The sequence below is a fragment of the Hyperolius riggenbachi genome, chromosome 11 (genome assembly GCF_040937935.1).
Source record: "Hyperolius riggenbachi isolate aHypRig1 chromosome 11, aHypRig1.pri, whole genome shotgun sequence".
NCBI classification, from domain to species: domain Eukaryota; kingdom Metazoa; phylum Chordata; class Amphibia; order Anura; family Hyperoliidae; genus Hyperolius; species Hyperolius riggenbachi.
The window spans coordinates 55,865,093-55,887,295 of record NC_090656.1 but is presented as its reverse complement, the minus strand read 5'-3'; the positions used below and the strand labels follow the sequence as shown (position 1 = coordinate 55,887,295).

Genomic DNA, 22,203 nt, shown 5'->3' with positions numbered 1-22,203 from the left:
AGGGGACCGAATAATTATGCACACAACACTTTGCAGTTATTTATTTGTAAAAAATGTTTGGAATCATGTATGATTTTCGTTCCACTTCTCATGTGTACACCACTTTGTATTGGTCTTTCATGTGGAATTCCATTAAAATTGATTTGTTTGTGGCAGTAATATGACAAAATGTGGAAAACGTCAAGGGGGCCGAATACTTTTGCAACCCACTGTACCTGGGGCTTCTTCCAGCCCCCTTCAGGCTAATCAGTCCCTCGCTGTCCTCCTCCGCCACTTGGATCTTCTGCTATGAGTCCAGGTACTTGAGCCAGTCTGCCGTAGTGCGCATGCACACACTCCGCCGCCGGGAGCGTACTACACCTGCGCAGCACTATTGCGCAGGTGCAGAATGTTCCTGGCTGTAGGAGCGGCACGTGGCTGGACAGCGCTGACTGGCTGAATTACCGGGACTCATAGCAGAAGATCCAGGTGGTGGCGGTGGACAGCGAGGGACTGATTAGCCTGAAGGGGGCTGGAGGAAGCCCCAGGTATGTATAACACTTTTCTTTTCATCCTTCTCAGGTACCATTTAATTCGTAGTCACCAAACCAAATTTTAACAACATATCAAATTATTTGATTTCATGAGCAAATGAGTACATTTGCATAAATCCGAATTAACGCAGAATTATTTCCATCTCATTGACCATCTCTATTAGTGACACGGCTACACATCAGGCTTTATACTTACAGCATAGATGTTATTTAGTATATATAAAAGATTCCTTTGTGCACATCATATATACAGTCACAATCAGATGTGTATATCTGACTTACTAAAAATACGGGGACTGCTTTATTGAAGCAGCACAAGTAACTAATTTTGATTGGTTTATTTTTGTGGATTAAGCACAGCTATTACTGTATGTATAAATTATTTATGATGACTATTATCTAAGAAATAGAACATTTTATCATATTTTCTATTTTAATTACAGTTTAAATTCAATAGGAGTCGGTGCATTTTTTCCCAACTCCGACTCCAGGCACCCAAAATTGCCCGACTCCACGACTTTGACTCCACAGCCCTGATGTATCATTTTCCAACCAAACTAATGTAACTATGTATGGTACTAGCTATTAGTTTATGTATCTGCTCCTCCCAGCTCCTTTTATTTTTCTGATGAAGTGGGTTGTTGCCCTTAAAACGCATTGCAAATTTTTGCCGAGTTATTTGATTAAAGAGAAACATTTTAGTGGATCATTGACTGTTAAGTCTCCCTTCGTAAACGGCTTTTGGCGCCACTGTTCAAAAATTGCTAAACCTGAGTGGGGTCGGGTCTTATCTCCCCATGTCCGGTTACAGTGGTTACCTTAGTAGTAACCTACGTTTGTGAATATAATTTCACTATTAATTTACGTATATCAATAGACGTAGTACAATATTTGGTTCTCAATCTCCTTCTTTTCCAAGCACTATACATTTGTCCATCCATATATCTTTTTTTTTTCAGTCTTTTTCCCACTTTCCCTCATCCAATTCCCTGGAGTCACTTCCTTTATCACTGCCTCAGCCAACTTTTTCTCCCCATTTACCCTTTCGCTGCACTCTCGGAAGCAGAACTGTAAGGGCTCCATAGTTCCAGCTTGTCACATCATTATTTCATTCTGATGATCTCAAGATGGTGTTTGGAATGTCCATGGTCAGGAGTGGTTGGAATGTCCATGGTCAGCCCATCTACTACTAGCCACATGTGTGAATGTTACAGCAGTCTTCTTAAAGAGAACCTGAGGAATCACTGAGTTAAAAGAGTAAATACCCAGAGACACACTGTCTTCCAGTCCCCTGCCTCTCCCTGGGACCCTCCATAACTTCAAGGTTGTGCTCTTCTGGTAGGCTTGCAGCCATGCTTTCTCCAGCTTACTGGGCAGAACTTGCGCAGGTACAGTACAGTAAACTTCTGGGCAACTGGGGACCAGAGAACAGTGTGGGAAGCCTCTATAGGATCAAGCATTGGAGGGGACACCGAAGGAAAGGCGGAGTGTAGGATGACAGGGAGGGAGCAGGAGGGAAGCCCCTGGTAAGTAAACGGGCATTTTTATCTTCACTTTAAGGAGAGAGTAATCATGAGTTAAGTAGTTTAGGGAGAGAAAAATTGTGAGCTAATAGGTAAGGTGAAAGGATGCAACAGAAAAGCTTTGTAAATCCGCACCACCGGGTCTGGGCTTTTCTGCTCGGTAGCAGAACAGCCCCAGCTTGTGTAGCCGCCGGCCGTGTGAACTGGCCCTTAGTAGCATAAGGAGATTTTCAGTGGCTGGCATGCTGGTCGGCACAGGGTTAATCGGCCTCCCACGCATTTGTTGTGCCCGGGCGGTGGAGCAGCCATACTGTCTGCTGCTGCTCAGTTTGAGAGACTCAGCCTGTGAAATACAATGCTGATTGCTAATAAGATAAGGAAAGGATTCTTACTACAGGAAACAAAGCATGTAGGTTACTGCCCAGCTGGTACCTGTGTGGGCACAGAGCACAGTGTTGTAGAAGTGTTAGTGATTCACCTGCTATAGCTGCTTGGGGGGCATTGTTTTATACCTCTCCATTAAAGGGTCAGTTCACCCAAAACATGTTAAAAAAAAAATTCTAACTGCTCTTGGTCCAGCGATGAGACTCTTCACTTGAACTTAATGTATCTGGTTGAATTCTGCATACGCACTGCAGTGTCTGAAGTGATTGGCAGCCTATATCTGCCTTCCAAAATAATCTACATATGTTTCCTAAATGGTGTTTACTTAAAGGAATACTATTGATACCCAAGTGTTCTAAAATGACAGTGTGCAAATAATGTCTAAGTAGCTGTGTAAACATTTTCCTACTTTTCATGTTAAATATCAGAGGCAAAAACTGTAATTTTTGAGGGTTAGGATTTAGCTATATTGGGACAAATCAATTGCAGAAGGGGTGTCTGCTTCAATGCACAGCCAGAGTTGCATATCAGACTACAGAAAGCAAATATCAAACATATCAAACTCTGAAAGCAAAAACAGTATGAAAAGCTGTGACAATTAGTTACATTTCCTCTGCTCTCTTCAGACACTTCAGTCAGAAACACAGGACACAGGAGCTGCAGCAGTTCTCTCTGTCACACACAGAGCTAGACATAGAGTTAACTGATCAAGTGTGAGGGTAATTTCCCCTCTCCTCATGGGTCAGTCAGCCGTCAGTTTTGGTGTCAGTAAAGTTTGAATGTATTTTGATAACCGTAAACAAAGAAGTTGGTACTAAAATGTATACACCAGTACTTAGCAGCACTTCCCAAACAATTCCTATGTCAATTGAAAAAAATATGTGAATAGTATTCCTTTAAAGGGACACTTAAATCAAACAAAAAAAATGAGTTTTACTCACCTGGGGCTTCCAATAGCCCACTGCAGCTGTCCGGTGCCCTCGCCATCTCCCTCCGATCCTCCTGGCCCTGCCGGCAGCCACTTCCTGTTTCGGTGACAGGAGCTGACAGGCTGGGGACGTGAGTGATTCTTCGCGTTCCTGGCCACAATAGTGCCATCTATGCTGCTATAGCATATATCATATACCATATAGTAGCATAGAAGGTGCTAATGTGTCTGGGAACGCGAAGAATCACTCGCGTCCCCAGCCTGTCAGCTCCTGTCACCGAAACAGGAAGTGGCTGCCGGCGAGGCCAGGAGGATCGGAGGGAGACAACGAGGGCACCGAACAGCTGCAGAGGGCTATTGGAAGCCCTAGGTGAGTAAAACTCATTTTTTTTGTTTGACTTAAGTGTCCCTTTAAGTTGTTTTTATCATGTCTTTTTTTTCTTTCATCTGTATTTCTTCTTTCTTCTTTTTTAAATTATATCTGTATTGCATACTGGGTGCCGTGGATAGCCGCTAGTAGAATATCAGTAAAATGACCTATATCCTACTATTGGGCAACGGGCAATACGATAGTAGACTTATCAGAAATTCTTACTGATATTTACTATCGCTAAACCTAACCCTACTTGAACCTTACATCTATCAAACCCTATCCTTGTCTACAGGGGCCGTTCTTCCATGGAGCAACATGAATCACGTGCATCAGGGCTGCAACAACAGAGAGCGGCAAGAGGCTGCTCCCCTTCCACAAATGTCCCCCTCCTCACACTCCCCGACTCCACCTCCCTAGATGCGATGTGCCGCTTCACTTACCTGCTCTCAACATTCCAGCGATGGGATCTCCTTTCGCCCATCCAGCTATATCCATGACTACAGTGGTGCCTCATGTGCATGCCGGTGTGTCACATGAAGCACCGCTCTAGTCGGAGAGGAGGCAGGACTTCATGTGTGGTTGGTGATTTTTTTTATTCGCTAATCTACTGAGAGCGGGTGAGTGATGGGGCACCGGTGCAGCACATACCCGGAATCTAGGGATCAGATGATGCAGGCCAGCAGGGGGAAGATGCTCTCTTGGAGTAAGCTGAGGGAGGTAAGTTTAGTGCCAGTGCCTGCAGTGCACAGCCAAAAGGGTCTCTCTCCCCTCCGGTCCATCTTTTCACACAAGCATCGTGGTGGTGGGGTTGTGTTTGTCCTCCCAATGTATTGCTTTAGGCAGCAAAAAGTCTGGAACCGGCCCTGCTAGTCTAGCATGTGTACAATTGATTGGACCCATAGGAGCACTTTCTGCAGCATTTTGTATTTGTCTGCAATTCCAAAAGCGCTAGGCTGATGCAAGGTAGTTGAGGTGATTCCACAGGACCAATTGCAATTTCCTTAAATCGCAATCTCGGTGCAGCATTTCTGGAGCATTTACGCATCAATACAAAGTATAGGATGGCTGCAAAATCACTTTTCAATCACTGTACAAAGCAATTTTGCAACAGTTTTACTACCCAGAACCACAAAAAAGTGAATAGAAATCACAACTGCTGTAAAAATCACTAGCATTAAATTCAAAAGTTCATGAAAATTACCAGAAATTGCTTCTAAACTCGCTACATAACGTGCATTGTGATTGTATTTTGCAATTTGTAGGGGACCCCAGCCCTTATTAAGGATTATTTTAAGTAAACATGTGAGGTTAGAGAAGGGAAAAGTATGATACTTACCCTGGGAGATGCTTCCCTCGTCTCCCTCCACTTCACTGTTCCAGAGCTGAGACCCCAAAGTGCGGCCGCACTGCGCCTGCGTGGTAGCAGGGATCAGCTCGGGCTTTGGCAGGAAAAGCCAAGCCCAATCAGGTCTGTGCTACTGCGCTGCGTTTTTGAGGAGGGGACAGCGCTGGAACGGGCAGGAGGAGGAGGACGGGGGAAGCTTCTAGATTATTCAGAGGCTTCCCTCTATTAACACTTTCTTCCTTACAAGTACACTTTAAATTCATGGGGATTCTGGGGGCAAGTAGTGAAGAAAAATCATCCAAATAGGGACTCTGTCCTTAAAACCTTCTTGAGGTCCTTGGCCCTTTCTGCAGTATCTGAAGTGAAATAAAGGCTTCCTCGGAGTTTGGCTTTTCCTGCATTGCCCGTCTAACACCTTGTTCTGATGCAGACTTTCTGTGATTGGTGTTTTTAGAAAGATTCCAGATGTTCCTGACATGTTTTTAGCCTCAGCTTAATCTTTGTCTTTTTTTATACTGTAGAATTGTGCAATATAATGGTGCTTTATCCATAACGATTAATAATGAAGTGCCATATAATGACTCAGAATGTTCTCAACATAAACATCAGCAATTATCTGGAATGTGTGTCTCAGGCTGAGTAGACTGAGCCAAGTTCATGGTAGCTGGAGGTGTGACCCGGAGCTAAGTGATTTCCTTAATCAGGAATAGCAGGGGGCTTTTGTGACAGTATATCCTTTCCTAAGGGCTGCCTTGTTTGGGATTGAATGTTGTGATTTGATATTCAAATCTGCCTACAATTCTTGTTTCCTCCCTGTTCCTTTAGATGGTAAGCTCCCAGGGGCAGCGCTCTTTCATCCCTTCAGTGTCTTGGCATTTGCTATACATTTTGTTCATCATGTTACATTTGTCACTGTAATTACTATGTCTACCAATTATGTTATTAGTCGCTCAGGGAAATTTGGACGCCCTCTATTGGTGTGTGTGTGTGTGTGTGTGTGTGGAGGGGGGGGGTGCAGTTAAAGTGGATCAGAGATAAACTTGCTCATTGCATAATTGTGTTCCTTACATATAGTTTATAGGGCATTCCTCAAGCCAAATACTTATTGTTTTATTTTAATACTCTAATTCCCTATAAACTAAACAAGCCTCGCCCACAGCTCAAGGTGTCTTGACACTCCATGTAGCAAGGGCTTATGGGAGCTCAGTCTGGGCAGGAGGAGGAGGAGGCTACTAGCCATAGATTTTAGAGGCAGAGGGGAGGAGGAGAGGGGAGTGGAGGGCTGGAGATGCAGTTGCAGCTTGCTTGTGTGTAATGTGGCAAACAAAACATGGCCGCTGTCATTGTATCACAGAGTGAAATAAACATGAAACTGTTGAAGCTGTTTGCAGCTAGATTTGCTGTGTAAACTATCTAAACTTTAGATAAGATATATGTGGACAAGTTACTTGTCATAGTTAGTTTTTAATCTCGGATCCACTTTAAGGTTAGGCATGGGGGTTATGTTAAGGCTAGCCTTGAGGGGAGTAAGGCATCGGTAGAGAGGAGGGTTCGGTGTAAGGGTAGGGCTAAACATAGCTAATAAAGCCAAAACTATTCCATCAAAAAAGATCTCAATTTGTATTGGGAGAGCTGAACTGTTACGCCTGTATTTTGCTTGGAGAGTGGCGAGTGGCTGGGTAGTTTACTGCCTCTTACACAGGAGACCTGGGTGAGAATCTCATCTCTTCCTGTTCAGTAAGCCAGCACCTATTCACTAAGGAAACCTTGGGTAAGACCCCCTAACACTTCTACTGCCTACTGAGCGCACCCTAGTGGCTGCAGCTCTGGCGCTTTAAGTCCACCAGGAGAAAAGTGTGATATAAATGTTCTGTATCTTGTCTTGTGCACAGGACACAGGATCAGCAGGAGAGTCGGGCAACTGATATTATTTTAAAAGGATAAGTCCATATCCTTCAAAGTTTAGGTTCCATTTAATATTAAATGCATCTCAAAGCAGAACTGAAAACTGTGTGAAAAAGAAGTTTCACTTACCTGGGGCTTCTACCAGCCCCCTGCAGCCGACCTGTGCCCACGCAGCCGACCTGTGCCCACGCAGCCGACCTGTGCCCACGCAGCCACTCACTGATGCTCTGGTCTCACGCTGTGGCTCACTTTCACTTGGCCTTGTTCACGCTCCCGTAGCCGGACGCGTACTGCGCAGGCGCAGTAGAGATTTTTTTTGGTACTGCGCCTGCGCTAGGCACTCCTGGCTGCAGGAACGCGTACTAGGATATGCGTGGCCAGGGCTCAATTGAGGTCTCGGATCGGTCCAGGACTGCGAGGGCACAGGTCGGCTACAGGAGGCTGGCAGAAGCCTCAGGTAAGTGAAACTCTCAATTTTTACACTGTTTTCAGTTCCGCTTTAATTATTCATGGTTTGTTCATTATCAGGTTAGTCTATATGCATACACTCCTTTCTATATTTTAATCATTTATTTATTTTTATTTATGTAGCGCCAACATCTTCCATGGCACAAAACAAATAGTGGGGAACATACATACATGAGAAGTTCAAAACTGTACAATCAGGATATCCAGCAATATAGTTCATGTGTGGTTTGAGCCATCACCAATACTGTACATATTCACATGATAATTTACAGCAGAATAAGAAACAATAGGAGGAGGTCCATGCCTTTGCAAGCTTACAATCTAGTGGGTAGAGGGGTGGAGACATTAGGGAAGGAGACACTGGTTAGCTGATGAGGCAGTGAACCTCAAATGCAACCAATAGCAAATTATAGGCCTGTCTGAAAAGGTGTGATTTAAGCGTACATTTAAAGGTTTCCAGGCCCGGAGCATGATGGAAAAGCTGTGGGAGAGCGTTCCAGAGGAGAGGTGATGCTCGTGAGAAGTCTTGACTTAGGGCGCTTCTTAACCCTTACATTTTGCGTGTTTTGTTGTGCTTACATTTAGCTACTGTGGCAGTTGGCAGCTGGCACATTTTTGCTCTATATAACTGTATATTCCGCCATAGTTGTGAGTTCCATTGATTAGCAAATTATGGATAAAGAACTGGGAATTCTGTAGAATTTATTATATTCTCTCTCCTGATTTATTTTCCTTCTGTGTATGTCTCTATCCATTGATCAGCATCCTCTTTTGGCTCCTGAGCACCTTTGGAAACTTAAGCTTTTTATTCTATGGGTCCATTCTTGTTTATTTGGTATTTTGTGTTAATTGGCGGTCTGTAGATCAGAGGGGGGGGGTCTGCCTTTTCATGCTTTGTTCTGTTTTCAGTTAGATGCTACAGATTAGCGCTGGGAACTGATCGTTCTCGAGATTGCAGTTGCTGAAAGGGGGGGGGGGGGGGGGGGAGAAAGCATTCTATATTGAGTTTTCTTGTGCGTTTTCTGGTTTAACACATTCAAAGTTTGAAGCTGGCAGCCTGCTGGAAGTATTTGGCACAAGGAGATGCTGTGATATTGTTTAGCAATTCTGCTCCTGTAAATAAATACAGTCCTAAAGCAGGTTTTTTTTTAGAGGGAAATGCGCTTTTACGGATGGCTAGCACGGTTGCCTTGCAACATCCTACCGAGAACACTATCTCAATGAAGATTGTATGTACCCTTCCACGCATGCGCAATGCGAAACAGTTTAAAATATCTGCGGCGCCATAGACTTGCATGACTTCCTGTTGCCGCGGGGGGTTGCCAATAAAGTGTTGTTGTCGTTGAGGTAAATCGGGTACTTCCGGCGGATCTTGTCGCACCGTGGTAGGTCTGCTATGCCCCATAGGTTTTCATTGCTTTAGCATTACCCAGCGGTAAAAAAGGGTAACGCACCACAATGAAAACGATCCACTGTGAAAGAAGTCCCAGGGGAAATCCCTGTTACCCAGATCCAGTGGTTCCAGTTCGGCCTTGTCTTAGAATGCGGCCCAATATATTTTGGTATCGGAATTAATAATTCATAGCAGAATATCAGTAATTTATTGATTATTCTACTTGCGGATATCTCAGGCATCCATTTACCCGTGCCGCCTGTTTTAAATGTACACATTTACATGTCCCTCTCACTACAGTGTTCCTTTTAAAGGTCTCTGATATCTTCAATGAATTTATGAATCCAAGTAAGTAATTTATAAGTATACTATTCTTAATCTATCAACTAACCATTTGGAAACACCACATAAAACCTAATCTAGCTGGAATGTAGTCCCAGTTTCAGAGAATAAACCTCTCTGTGTGTCTCTTTTCTCCCCAAGATGTTTTTCAGATGTAGTTTGTTTTCCGGGAGTTCCAACGCCAGTGAAAATAATACCTGGTCTCCCAGAATGCTCTGAGAAAAGAACTCCGCATAGGTAAACAGCCTAGACTCTGACATCACTGGTGGGGCGGGGCTACATACCAATATAAAATTACCATAAAAGTTGTTATCCTGAATAATTAACTGCATTCTACTGTATGTCACTACAGGACCTCTTTAACATTTTGAGAGGATGAAATGTTATGCTGGGAATACACGGGTAGTTTCTGGCGCTCGATTTTGCGCCCAATCGACTCCCACTCGATTCTCTTATCTTCCGCTCAATTTTCTTATCTTTTTCAAATCACTTGAATGACAAATTGAGCAGCAAAACGATCGAACGGCGATCGGACATTATTATTATTATTATTATTATTATTATTTAGTATTTATATAGCGTCGACATGTCGGAAATTATCTATCTAAGCAACTAATTAGCTAAAACACGAACCGTATATTCCCAGCATAACAATAGAGCACTACCACAATCCCTACATATGCTCCAGTCTATCTCTTGGTATTCGGGACCAAAACATGTTGCATGGACATGGGGGAAGTGACTTTCTGATCCAGGAGTGTGTGACGTTCGAGGTCGCAGTGGTCTAGGAGGAGGATGATTCATAGTAGTAGTGCACTGTAGCACTCTACCATTGTGCCGTATCTTCCTGCTTTCCTCCACTGTCTTGTGAAATGTGTTATGGAGATCTTGGCTGCTGATAAACCCTGATGAGTTGATCCCTAGCTGATATAGTCTAGTGTAGTCACCTGCATGATGTACTGCACCCCTATGTCACCGCCTGTGATGTGAAGTGTGTGGTATGCACACAGCAACTTGCAGCTGTCACTGCTGTAAAAATCAAAATTCCCCACATAGTGGTGACAGTGACCTCCATGGGACTTTTGTTTGTCACATTATCAGGGAGATATTTCTAATGACCTTAGCAGTTCAGACATTGCCTCTAATTCAGTTCAAATGCAGATAAGACCTTGTTGTTTGTTCACCATGACATAATATATCAGCGTCATATAATAATAAGAAAGCGGATATGAAGGGAAATTAGGAAAATAAATCCCCAACTTCAGGGATAGAGTGTGCTAGAACAGTTTTGGGTTTTTACTGAATCCCTTTTTTTTTTTCTTCTCCTTTGGGAAAATTCTCCCACACATTCTTTCTGAGACTTCCACTATTGCACTATTCTCTGGACCTGAACTATTGCACAGGACAGAATGAAAACCTAGAGAAATGTACCCTGTATGTATTTAGAGAGTTTAGTCTGTCTAATTACCCCTCATCTGTGACAAATCAGCACTGTAATTTGATCTCTCAGGTGTCAGTGTTTGTAAACACAGGATGTTTATTTATTTATTGTATTTATAAAGCGCCAACATATTACGCAGCACTGGACATGAGTTAAAGTAAAGGTCCAAGGAAAACAAAAGGGTCCACTCACCTGGGGCTTCTTCCAGCCCATGGCAGCAGTCCTGTGCCCTCACCGCAGCTCTGCAGGCTCCTGGTCTTTTCCGCTGCAGAACCCGACCTCGGCAGGTTGGGTTCTGGGTCGGCGTCTTCTGCGCTCCACCGCGCGGGTCACGTGGTCCGGCCGACGTCATCAGGACGGTACTGCGCAGATGCAGAACTACTGCGCCTGTGCAGTACAGTCCTGATGACGTTGGCCGGACAAGGTGACCCACGCCGTGGGGCGCAGAAGAGGTCGACCCAGTCGGGTTCTGCAGCGGAGAAGACCGGGAGCCTGCAGAGCTGTGGCGAGGGCACAAGACGGCTGCCACGGGCTGGAGGAAGCCCCAGGTAAGTGGATCCTTTTTTTTTTTTTTTTTTTTTCTCCTTGGATGTTTCCTTTACAGATATTATTTAGGGGTGACATACAGCAATAAGACAATACAGGAATACATGCAAACCAGATCACGCAGCACAGTATGAGTACAAGGTAAGGTAATGCTTAGTCAGTCACTCAATGGGAGCATGTTGATTAGGCAAGTCTAGTTCACTCAGATCCATAGAATGTGTGTATGGTAGCGGAGGTGCATGAATCGGTAGGAGAAATGAGGAGGACCAGTGAGCAATCAGAGACCGATCAGTGGGGGGGGGGGGGGGGGGGGCTAACCCCATGTCTGCTTCCCTGAAAGCAGAATATTGACACACTGCAGATTTATTGCAGGATTTGTAACAGCTGTAACAAATCTTTTTCTTTAAAGAGAAACTGTAACTAAGAATTGAACTTCATCCTAATCAGTAGCTGATACCCCCTTTCCCATGAGAAATCTTTTCCTTTTCTCAAATGGATCATCAGGGGGGTCTGTATGGCTAATATTGTGGTGAAACCCCTCCAACAGTGTGATGTCAGAACCATGGTCCTGACAGTTTCCTGTCTGTGAACCTCATTGCATTGTGGGCAATAACGGCTGTTTACAGCTGTTTACAACTGTAAAAAAAAGCAAGCAGCATCTCCTTCCAGTGACATCACCTGCCAGTAGTAAAAATGTCACCATGCGATAAATGTCAAAAATGTAAATCGGGGAGAGGAAAGATTTTACAATGAGCAAACACTGACTAAATCATTATACATAATTATTTTAAAAATTAAGCACTTTTTTTTATTACATTATTTTCACTGGAGTTCCTCTTTAAAGCCCCATTCACACTTAGAAGTGTAAAATGCCGGCGATTTTTGCCAGTGTTTTGCGGGAGTGATTTTTCCGCGATTTCATGAGGAAAAATCACTGGACAGTGCAGCGATTTCTCAGCGATGGTGTTTAGCGCTTCTTTAGCACTGAAACGCGATCGCCGAGAAATCGCCTGAAAATGGTGCAGGCTACGCGTTTGCGTTTCGCTATTTTGGGCGTTTTGCGGTGATTAGCGCAAATCGCCCAAGTAAGAATGGGCCCATAGGGTTTTATTTTGCAGGCGATTATCACACAATCGCCGGCAAAACGCTCTAGTGTGAATGGGGCTTAAATGTTATTAGCTTGTCTTTTAGAGCAGAGAGGAAGTTTTGAGTTCAGGTCTGCTTAATATGAACCCTGGAGCTCCTGGTCTTGTTTAAATAAGAGCTCTGGCAGCTGTTAAAGGGAGTCTGAAGCAAAGTTAAAAATAAAAAAGGATACTCGCCTAAGGAGAGGGAATGCTCTGTGTCCTATAGAGCCTTCTTGTTCCTCTTACGGTCCCCGCATTCTACCACTGGATCCCCCATTAGCAGTCTCTGACTGATGGGTCGGAGACTGCTCACTTTCGCCGCCGCGGTAGGCTTCGGCAATCTTCGGAAGCCCGAGTGCTTCTGAAGGCAGGCCACTCCGTACTGCGCATGTGCAAGTGTGTGAGACTGCTAACGGGGGATCCAGTGGTGAAACGCGGGGGATCGTAAGGGGAACAGGAAGGCTCTATAGGACCCAGAGCCTTCCCTCTCAGGTGAGTATCTTTTTATTTTTTACCTTGCTTCAGAATCCCTTTAACTATAAGTAAAAGCAGAGTGTAGTACCGTGTTTGCTATCAGTAAAAGCGCAACGTTTTGAATCAGGATGATACCATTTATTGGCTAAAGTAGAGATATATAAAAAGTGAGCTTTCGGCTAATAATAAGCCTTCATTAGACTTGGTTCCTGCATATACTGAACTATAAGTAAGTGAAGAATGGCACATTTCCCTGTGGGCAGAAGAGATGTAAAACCGATCGGTCTGCGTTTGCGTTATCGATTTCACAGCAGATTAGATCACAGTGATTAAATCTACTGTGTATTGGCGAGAAATCGCGTTTGTGTATGGGCACCTTAAAGGAGTTCTGTGGGGGGGGGGGGGGGGGGCTGAGAATAAAAACCACCACTTACCTGGGGCTTCTTTTTGCCCCATGTAGCAGTAATGTCCCACACCGTCCTCCTCCGGTCCGCTGTTCCCTGCCGCCGGCACCGGGCAATTATTCGCCTGACAAACAAAGACGAATAGTGCGCGCTGCCTCTCGCGTCATCGGAAGTTTACTGCACAGACGCAGTACGAAGTTTTCTTGGACGCACGGCCACGCAACCGCAGTTGGATGGCATGCCACGCTAGACCTCGGCCGGCGGCGGGGAACGGTGGATCGGCCGGCGGCGGGGAATGGCGGATGCAATTATCAAGAGAATCAGAGACTTCCTTATGGTTAAAACCCCTATGGTCTATATTCCACCACTACCAAAGATCCACAAACAAGACTTCCCACCCAAGGGCCGCCCCATTGTGGCAGGCATTGGTTCCTTGGGTGAACGTCTTGGAGAATGGGTGGATTCCCACCTGCAGCCGTTGGTGAGTGGATTGCCCGGGTACTTAAGATACACCAAACATTTATTGGCTAGTCTCCAACATGTCGATTAGACCGACGACTGTAGTTGGTTCACTTGCGATGTAATTTCTTTGTACTCATACCACATGAGCAAGCCATGGAGGCTATCACATTTCACTTGGACCGATACTCATCATCATATTCCCCACAAATGAAGTCTTTTCTCTCTATGGCTGTCGATTTCCTTTTAAGGCATAACTATTTTATGTTCAATGGCAGGTTTTACCTCCAAAGATGTGGAGCTTTGATGGTAGCCAAGTTCTCCCCATCCCTTGCCAAATTTGTACATGGGGTGGTGGAAGGAGCTCCACACTTTTGGAGATATGAATCCGTATTTCTCCCATATCTATTGGTACGGGAGATATATAGACAACCTACTTGTGATTTGGAAGGGACCTGCGGATGATTTTGGTCAGTTTCTTGCATTTATGAATCATAACAGCCAGAACTTGGGCTTCACTATGAACGGAGGAACACACACAATTGATTATTTAGATGTGACTCTCGTGGGCTCGGTCCAGACTGAAACGATAAAGTCACATACATTTAGAAAACCCTGTGTGGGGAACTCTGTGCTTTTGGCTTCCAGTTGCCACCCAGACCACACTCTCAGAGCCATTCTGGTTGGCGAAATGATCCAAGTTGCTCTGATCATGCTCATCTTGATTCAGAACTAAAATTAGTGGAATCTAGACTGACACAAAGAGGATACAAAAGGTGGCAGTTGTGCAGGGCACTTGACATTACACATCGGAGAGAAAGGTCCAATCTAATGTGTTATTCTCCTAGGAGGGCTTGTGACCCATGCAAAGTTCCCTTTGTGACCACTTACAGCCTAGAATATGATCAGGTTACTGCTGTAATCAAGAAGTGTCTGCCAATTTTGAACATAGATCCCAAGCTGAACACAATTCTCAAAGACGGTTGCTCCTTTTCCTCACGGAAAAGCAACACACTCTGTTCCATGCTGTCTCCTAGCGTTTATCATTCAGCGTCAATTCCACGTAATCGAACTTGGTTATCTACCACGGGTACATATAAGTGCGGCTATTCTACGTATCGTTATTGTGCATAACTTTTACCGGGATGGTACGTTTTTTCATGTTCAAAACGGCAGTCGTTCTTGATCAGAGGTTTTGTGAATTGTGCTACCACCAATGTAATATACACTATGGCACATGAAGCAAAAGACAGAGGAAACCGGCACTGCAAGCAAGCTGTGTTTTAATCTTGATCCATGCAAACAAATGGTGTGTACATTGACAGCGGCAGGAAAATAATCTTGCATAATAATAAAGGCATGCAGTTGGATACAGGGTACCTGGTGGTGCGGTGGGTGCTGGGTGATCAAGCCTGACGGCCGTTTCGCGCACGTCTGCGCATCTACGGAGGCTGCGATGTAATATACACTATTCTTTGCCAGAAATGTTCAGTATGTTGGTTGCACAATGCGTCCCCTACGGAAGAGAATTTCAGAGCATTACAGGGGTACATATAGAGATAATTTTGGGGGTTCTAAAGTCTCCTGACATTTTGCGACCTGTTATAATGGGGATCTATCATCTTTTAAATTTCAGGGAGTAGAAGAGGTTAGGCGTTCCTTGAGGGGAGGAGACAATCAAAGAGAGGTTTTAAAACGTGAAACTTTTTGGATCTGGCAGCTTGGAACTAGGGTCCCTGAGGGCCATAAATTCCAGATGGGACGTTAGTCTTTTTTATGACCTATAATAATTATCAATGTCTCTGCTGACCCCTTCCTTCATTTTTTGATTTTGTGCTTGATCTAGACTTTTTTTGTTTTTACAAACTGTCTATGGTATATTAATGTTTTTAATGTGAGCACTTTTGTAGGATGTTATGCATGTTTCTGTATTCATGTGATATGTCTTTAAAGGAGTCATCAGGGGAAAAAGGCTAAAATAAGTGGTACTTACCGGGGGCTTCCTCCAGCTCCAAGCTCCCAGGACGTCCCTCGCCGCAGCTCTGCCCACAGCCGTTCGCCGCAGGTCCGTCCCGGTCCCCGGCGATGACGTCAGAGCGACCTCCAGGCGCAGTAACGCTCCGGCCCACGTGGTGGTGATTGACAGCTACGCAGGCGCAGTACAGAGCGACCTGGAGGTCTCTCTGACATAATTGCCGAGGACCGGGACGGACCTGCGGTGAACGGCTGCAAGCAGAGCTGCGGCGGGGGACGTCCTGGGAGCTTGGAGCTGGAGGAAGCCCCCGGTAAGTGCCACTTATTTTAGCCTTTTTCCCCTGATGACTCCTTTAAGAAACTTTTTTTACTTGTAGTTTGTATGTAAAGACCCTGTGCATATAAATTGTGGCTCCTGCAAGAGCACTTTTCGCTATGACTAAGGAGCAACTGTGAAGCTCAGATACGCGTGAGCTAATCTGCTATGTCCAGCCGCATGTGTTTTTCAATAAAAATCAGACTTTTATTGCACCTGTCGAGCGGATCTCTCCATTTCTTCTACTCTGCTTATGTGGCCTGCCTGCCAGTGGTCCTGCTCCGGGTGTCGGTGGCGGAGTGGTGAGCGGTGTTTCTCTTTCATGTACATTACACCTCCAGATCCCCTGGAATGCAATGACGTGTCAGCTTGTTAACCTCCCTGGCGGTCAATTAAATCTGCCAGGGAGGCGGCGCAGCACTATTTTTTTAATTTTTTTTTTTTTTTTAAATCATGTAGCTAGCCTAGCGCATCCCCCCACCCCCTCCGATCACCTCCGGCGATCAGGCACGTCAGGAAATCCCATTCTGAACGGGATTTCCATTAGGTCTTCCCCCGTCACTATGGCGACGCGCGCGATGACGTCATCGACGTGACGGCAGAGGGAGTCCCGATCCCACCCCTCAGCGCTGCCTGGCACTGATTGGCCAGGCAGCACACGGTTCTCGGAGGGGGGGGGGGGCACCATCTGACGTGGAGCGGGGGCGATCGCAGGTAACACGCAGCTAGCAAAGTGCTAGCTGCGTGTCTAAAAAAAATAAATAAATTGTGCAAATCGGCCCAGCAGGGCCTGAGAAATCCTCCTGCGCGGCTTACCCCGTGTCCAGCATGGGGTTACTGCTAAGGAGGTAAAATATACAGAGCCTCAATAATCCAAAATGCATACAGTCTGTTTCAGAATGGTTGGTCTTCATCAGTGCATATCATGGATTAGGGCCTATTCACGCTAGGAAATCGCAAAATGCTAGTGATTACCGCTAGCGTTTTGCGGGAGTTATTTTTTTTCTGTGATGAATGCGGAAAAATCACTAGACGAATTATCGTTTTGGGAACGATTGCGATTAGCGGTTCTGTACATGCTAATCGCGATCACTCCAGACCCGCTGGCAAACTGCTGCAAGTAACCAGTTTGTGATAATCGCAAAACTTCCGCGATTGCGGCAGGGAAAACACTGCCATAGGGTAGAATAGGAGTAGCGTTATGTAAAAACGCTAGCGGTTTGCCGTTAGGGGGAATCGTGCGATTCTGACTTAGATGTGAACGGGGCAGAAATGTGGCTCTATTCTGGTTCACCATGAGCTTGCTAGGCACTCATTATCTGATCAGAGAGAGGATCTATATGCTGAACTGCCTCCACACATTGCACATAGATTCCCCCCCCCCCCCCACCATGTCTATCCTGTGCATTACATCACACAGGTGCCCGGGGACAGGAAATGAAGACACCGGCAGGGGCGTAGCAATAGTCATAGCAGCTGCCGTGGGGCCCTGGAGCATAGGGGGCCCAGTAGGTACATAATGTATTCACCATTAACTTTCTACTCTCTGACTTTGTGTTAGTGCCCATGAACTATGTGCAGTGTTGATTGCATGAGAATGTAAATTGCCCAATTAACTCATATCCATAGGATGGGGAAGGTCGTATTGCTTACGAGTGCCTACATCTAAGTTTTGCTCTGGGGCCTCGTGATCTCTACACCACTGGACACCGGGGAGAAGCAGAAACCAGATCATGTGGTGGATAGTTGAGAGCACCTTGTCATTAGTTGCCAAATCTAATGCTACTAGCGGCGCGCTCACAATCCGCTGCCGAACAACCAACATTTTCTGCTCAGACTAATTGACCCAATCGAACAATTTCGGCCGGAAATCACTCGATCAGTCAATTGAGCAGGCCAAATGCTGCACTGATTTCTCACCAATTCAATCGAATCGACTGTATATTGACGGGAGAAATCGATGAGTGTATGACCTGCTTTAGACTGAGTGTGATCAGAATGTGGTTAGTGAGAAATAATAAAGCACTCTGAAAAAGTCAGTGCTATATAAATACAGACTATGGTAATAATAATCATATGTAACCATAGTGAAACATTCAGAGTGTAGGTTGGGTTAGGCACATTTTTGAATGGTTAATGTTATCTGTACAGGATTGCAGGATATGTCTGCACCATGGAGATAAAAATAGTATAAGACTAATGTGAATAGTTCGGCATTCTTTGTACAGCATTGTGAGGTAGGTCAGAACTATATAAAGCTTTTTTGATAATTGTGTGTGCGATTGTGGTTAAGATCTGCAAGTTCTACCAGTAGCAGAAATTAGTGGGAATTGTTATGTCTCTTCTGTACAGTACTGCAGAATGCGCCAATTAGCCACAAACCACTGATAAGGTGAAGTGAGTAACATTGATTATCTTATTAAAATGGCACAGAGGTGACCTGTATCAGCCAGCAAGAAAACACTTTTTGAGGGTAATATATTGGAAGCTGGAAAAATAGGCATACCGAGGTAACCGATAACAACCATCTCTACCAAGAATTAGGCGTGCGTACAGCAGCCCCAGGCCCCTCTTAACCACTCAGTCAGCGATCCGTCCTGGTGCTACAACCCGTGAGCGTGATGTCACTTCCACGCTGCTCAGTCACGCATGCGTACACATAATAAGAGTGCTGACTACGGAAGGGATAGTGGAAGATCGCATTGGAATTGAGGTGAGGGACACACAGACTTCCAGGAGCTGGATGAAGCCCCAGGTAAGTCAAGCATAATATTGTTGTGGCACCTCTTATGTCCTTTAGGTATCTGAGCCACTTTGATGAGGCCTGAAATATTAATGCTAGATAACTTGGTATCTTTAGGTAGGTCTCGTGTGGTTATTTCTGGTATGCGGCGGTCAAATGAAAAATAGTATTAGGCCTGTAACCCACTAGCAGCACTTTTCTGAGCCATTGGGATTTGAAAAGCTCTTGCTAATGTTATCCTATGGGTGGGATCCAACTTAAGGAATATGTTTTTAAAGGCATCCCCCATAGCATTACATTAGCAAGAGCTTTTAAAATCACTAAACGCTGCTAGTGGAGTCCAGGCTTAAGACTATGTTTCAGGGTTAAGGACAGACAGACAGAAAAAAATTGAGTGTCATGGGCAATGCACTGTAATGAGAATGTGGGGAGTGGAGTAGCAGCTAGTGCGTATTTCCACTACACCCGAATGTGGGCCGAACCCTTGTGGAATTGTTCCTTTAGGCAGCAGGCAGCTGAATCTCTATAGCCAAACATGGTACAGCTTAGTGATTTGGGCTATAGCTATGCAGCAAAATGGGAGCTGTGCCTGAATCAGAAATCGCTGCAGCACCTAGTGGAAATAAGCCCAGAATGGTGCTGTTAGTATAACACTGCACGCTAGGTAGGTTGGTGGTAGGAAGAGTGGTAATAGAATAATAAAAAAAAACCAGACGCCCTATGGTGGTCTGTGTACAGTTTTTAGGTCATCCACAGGATGATGGGCTCTGCCAAGTGCAGCCAAACTCTCCCAGTCCTCTATACACAAAGCAGAATAGGAAATGTGAAGGCAGGTCTGTGTGCAGGAGTTGGCGGGCCTGTTTTTCCTCTTTACTCAAGCTCTCAGCTAGATGTAAATTTCAGATAACTTGTATGGGCTGATCTGCTGGCTGATAAAGATCTTGCAGGCTGATAAAGGCCCCTTATCTCCAGCAAGCAGACGGGATTCAGCTTATAATAACAAACACTGAATAGAGGCAAAGACATCGGGGCTCCATTCTGCTGGGTCACTGCCTGCTCATGATTGATGCCTCTCCCGCTATCAACTGGGGGGATGGGGTTTATGGGTGTATAGTGACAGGGCGCTCACCTCCATATCTCATGCTATCAGCAATATCCTCTGATGAAATGCCACTGTGTGTTTTCCTTTAATCAGTTCTAATTCAGTCTCTCTTTTTTTTTTTTTTTTGGCAGCATCAGTGTAATGCCACGGCATAACGATTATATACCAAATATATTATTTATATTTTTATTTATTTTATATTGCTTTATGTTCAGGATTACCAAAAATATGTATAATAGTTAAGTAAAGATGTAATACTGCACACAGCCATTCTGGGCTATGTATTCTGCTCTAGGTAAGCAGATTGTTAGTGCACCTGTAGCGTCAGGCAAGATAGAGTACTAAACGTGGTACCTGTTTTCTTTTTTGCACATCTTGTTACAGGATTAGCTTATGGGAGTCACTCCCTTCATCTGATCATGTAAATCCTATGCTTACTAGGGCAAAGCACTGATACAGTGCAATAATCTGTCATATTCATTGTAAGGTTTGGAAGCAGGTTTGGGTTTTTTTAGGTTTTTTTTTTTTTGGGGGGGGGGGGGGGGTATTTTTAGTTTTATTCTTAGATAGAAAAAAAACTAGTTAGTGCAAAGGACTAAGGGACATTTTCTGTGCATGGGGGACAAAATATAAAAAATAGCCATTTATTTAGGAAAGTGTTACCGTAAGAGTGAATAAAATGTATAACCACAGGAAGTAGTTTTGGCAAATTCGTGTTTCGCGCAACATCGTTCAGCAAAAATTTGAATGACCACTGCTAGATTAAATCACGGAGGACCTTCATTGACTTGCGCGAGTTTTGCCACGATCGTGTGAACGATCGTTTATAATGACGCTTGCCGGTACAGCCAGATGGGAACACTGGATTTCTAATCACTCCCTGGTGGCAAAATATTTATGCTTCTGTTAATCATAGAAAATAAAGGTGCATACACACGTCGGATTTTTCCAAACAACCGGTCGTTTGAACGCCTGGTCGTTTGGACGTCAAATCGGGCGTGTGTACGGTCGGTCGTTCACCTGATAAGACTGGTTTTGATGGATCCGCTTGGCAGATCGTTCAAATCCAGTCTTACCAAGTGAACGACTGATCGTACACATGCCCGATTTGACGTCCAAATGACCGGTCGTTTAGAAAAATCCGACGTGTGTAATAGCCTTAAGGTTGACAACCATGTCTGAAACTGGAGTATTTCACAGGAGTTACTGAACGGCTACTTCCACAAAGGCTGATCATACTGCTGTTTTGCTTTGTGGCAAAGTCCCTTTAAACTGAATATTTAATCTCAGCCTAATCGTCCACAATGTTCTCAGATTATCACCCACCCAAATAAACCTTAACGTATTTTGGACTAGAGCCTGGTGTAATGATTTTAGCAGGCATCCTGTGCTGTCATGTCCCTAGAGACACCCTTTGGCAGCTTTGGACTTCTGCTTTTAGGATTGTACTGCCCACCTTTTAGCATATTTTTAGCATGCACTGTGCAAATTACAGGTCAGACACTTTGGAAGTAGCAATGATTAATTGCACATATCCAGTGTTTTTGTATGCTGATTTACTTCAGCCTCACTTCACGGATTTGGCCCCAGTCCTCACTACCCTGTTTAACCTCTCTTTATCCACAGGAACCTTCCCCTCAGACTTCAAGCAGGCCACAGTATTGCCCTTGCTCAAGAAACCCTCCCTCGACCCCACGCTACCCTCCAACTACCGCCCTATCTTCCTCCTCCCCTTTGCCTCAAAACTCCTTAAGCGTCTGGTTCACAAACGCCGGACCCAGTACCTCAATGCCAACTCACTGCTAGACCCACTGCAATCTGGATTTCGGCCTGCCCACTCAACCGAAACGGCTCTCGCCAAAGTGGTCAATGATCTTGCCTTAGCTAAAGCTGAAGGTAAATACTCCATTCTCCTCCTCCTTGACCTTTCAGCAGCTTTTGACACAGTAGATCATCCCCTACTCCTCCAGTCCCTTCCAGTCCATTGACATTCACGATCTCGCCCTGACCTGGCTTTCATCCTACCACTCCAACTGCTCCTTCACGACCTCCTTCAACGAGTCCTCGTCCACCCCCAACCACCTCTCGGTTGGAGTCCCCCAAGACTCAGTCCTTGGCCCCCTACTGTTCTCCCTATACACATCCTCCATTGGCAAGGTTATCTCCTCCATGGGTTTTAACTATCATCTGTATGCAGATGACACCCACATCCAAGACCTCACAAAGTCCTGCAAATTCCACCTTCGTAACCTCTGTAAGATTTGCCCTTTCCTGACCTCTGCCACCACAAACTCCTCATCCATGCCCTCATAATTTCTCGCCTCGACTACTGTAATGCCCTTCTGTCTGCTCTCCCTATGACCCGAATAGCCCCACTGCAGTCCATCATGAATGCGGCAGCCAGAATTATCCATTCCTCCCAT

General features: G+C 44.9%; 1 protein-coding gene and 1 long non-coding RNA gene across 5 annotated transcripts in view; one reads left to right on the top strand and one right to left on the bottom strand.

Annotated features, from left to right (window-relative positions):
* Positions 1-22,203, top strand: part of ZFPM1 (zinc finger protein, FOG family member 1) — a 312,656-nt gene that overhangs the window by 97,191 nt on the left and 193,262 nt on the right. The window lies entirely within an intron of this gene.
* The window catches only part of LOC137538448 (uncharacterized), a 35,970-nt gene continuing 28,774 nt past the window's right edge, over positions 15,008-22,203 (bottom strand). Inside the window, exon 4 of the long non-coding RNA XR_011024793.1 lies at positions 15,008-15,161. This is a non-coding gene — a long non-coding RNA (uncharacterized lncRNA). The remainder of the gene's footprint in view (positions 15,162-22,203) is intronic.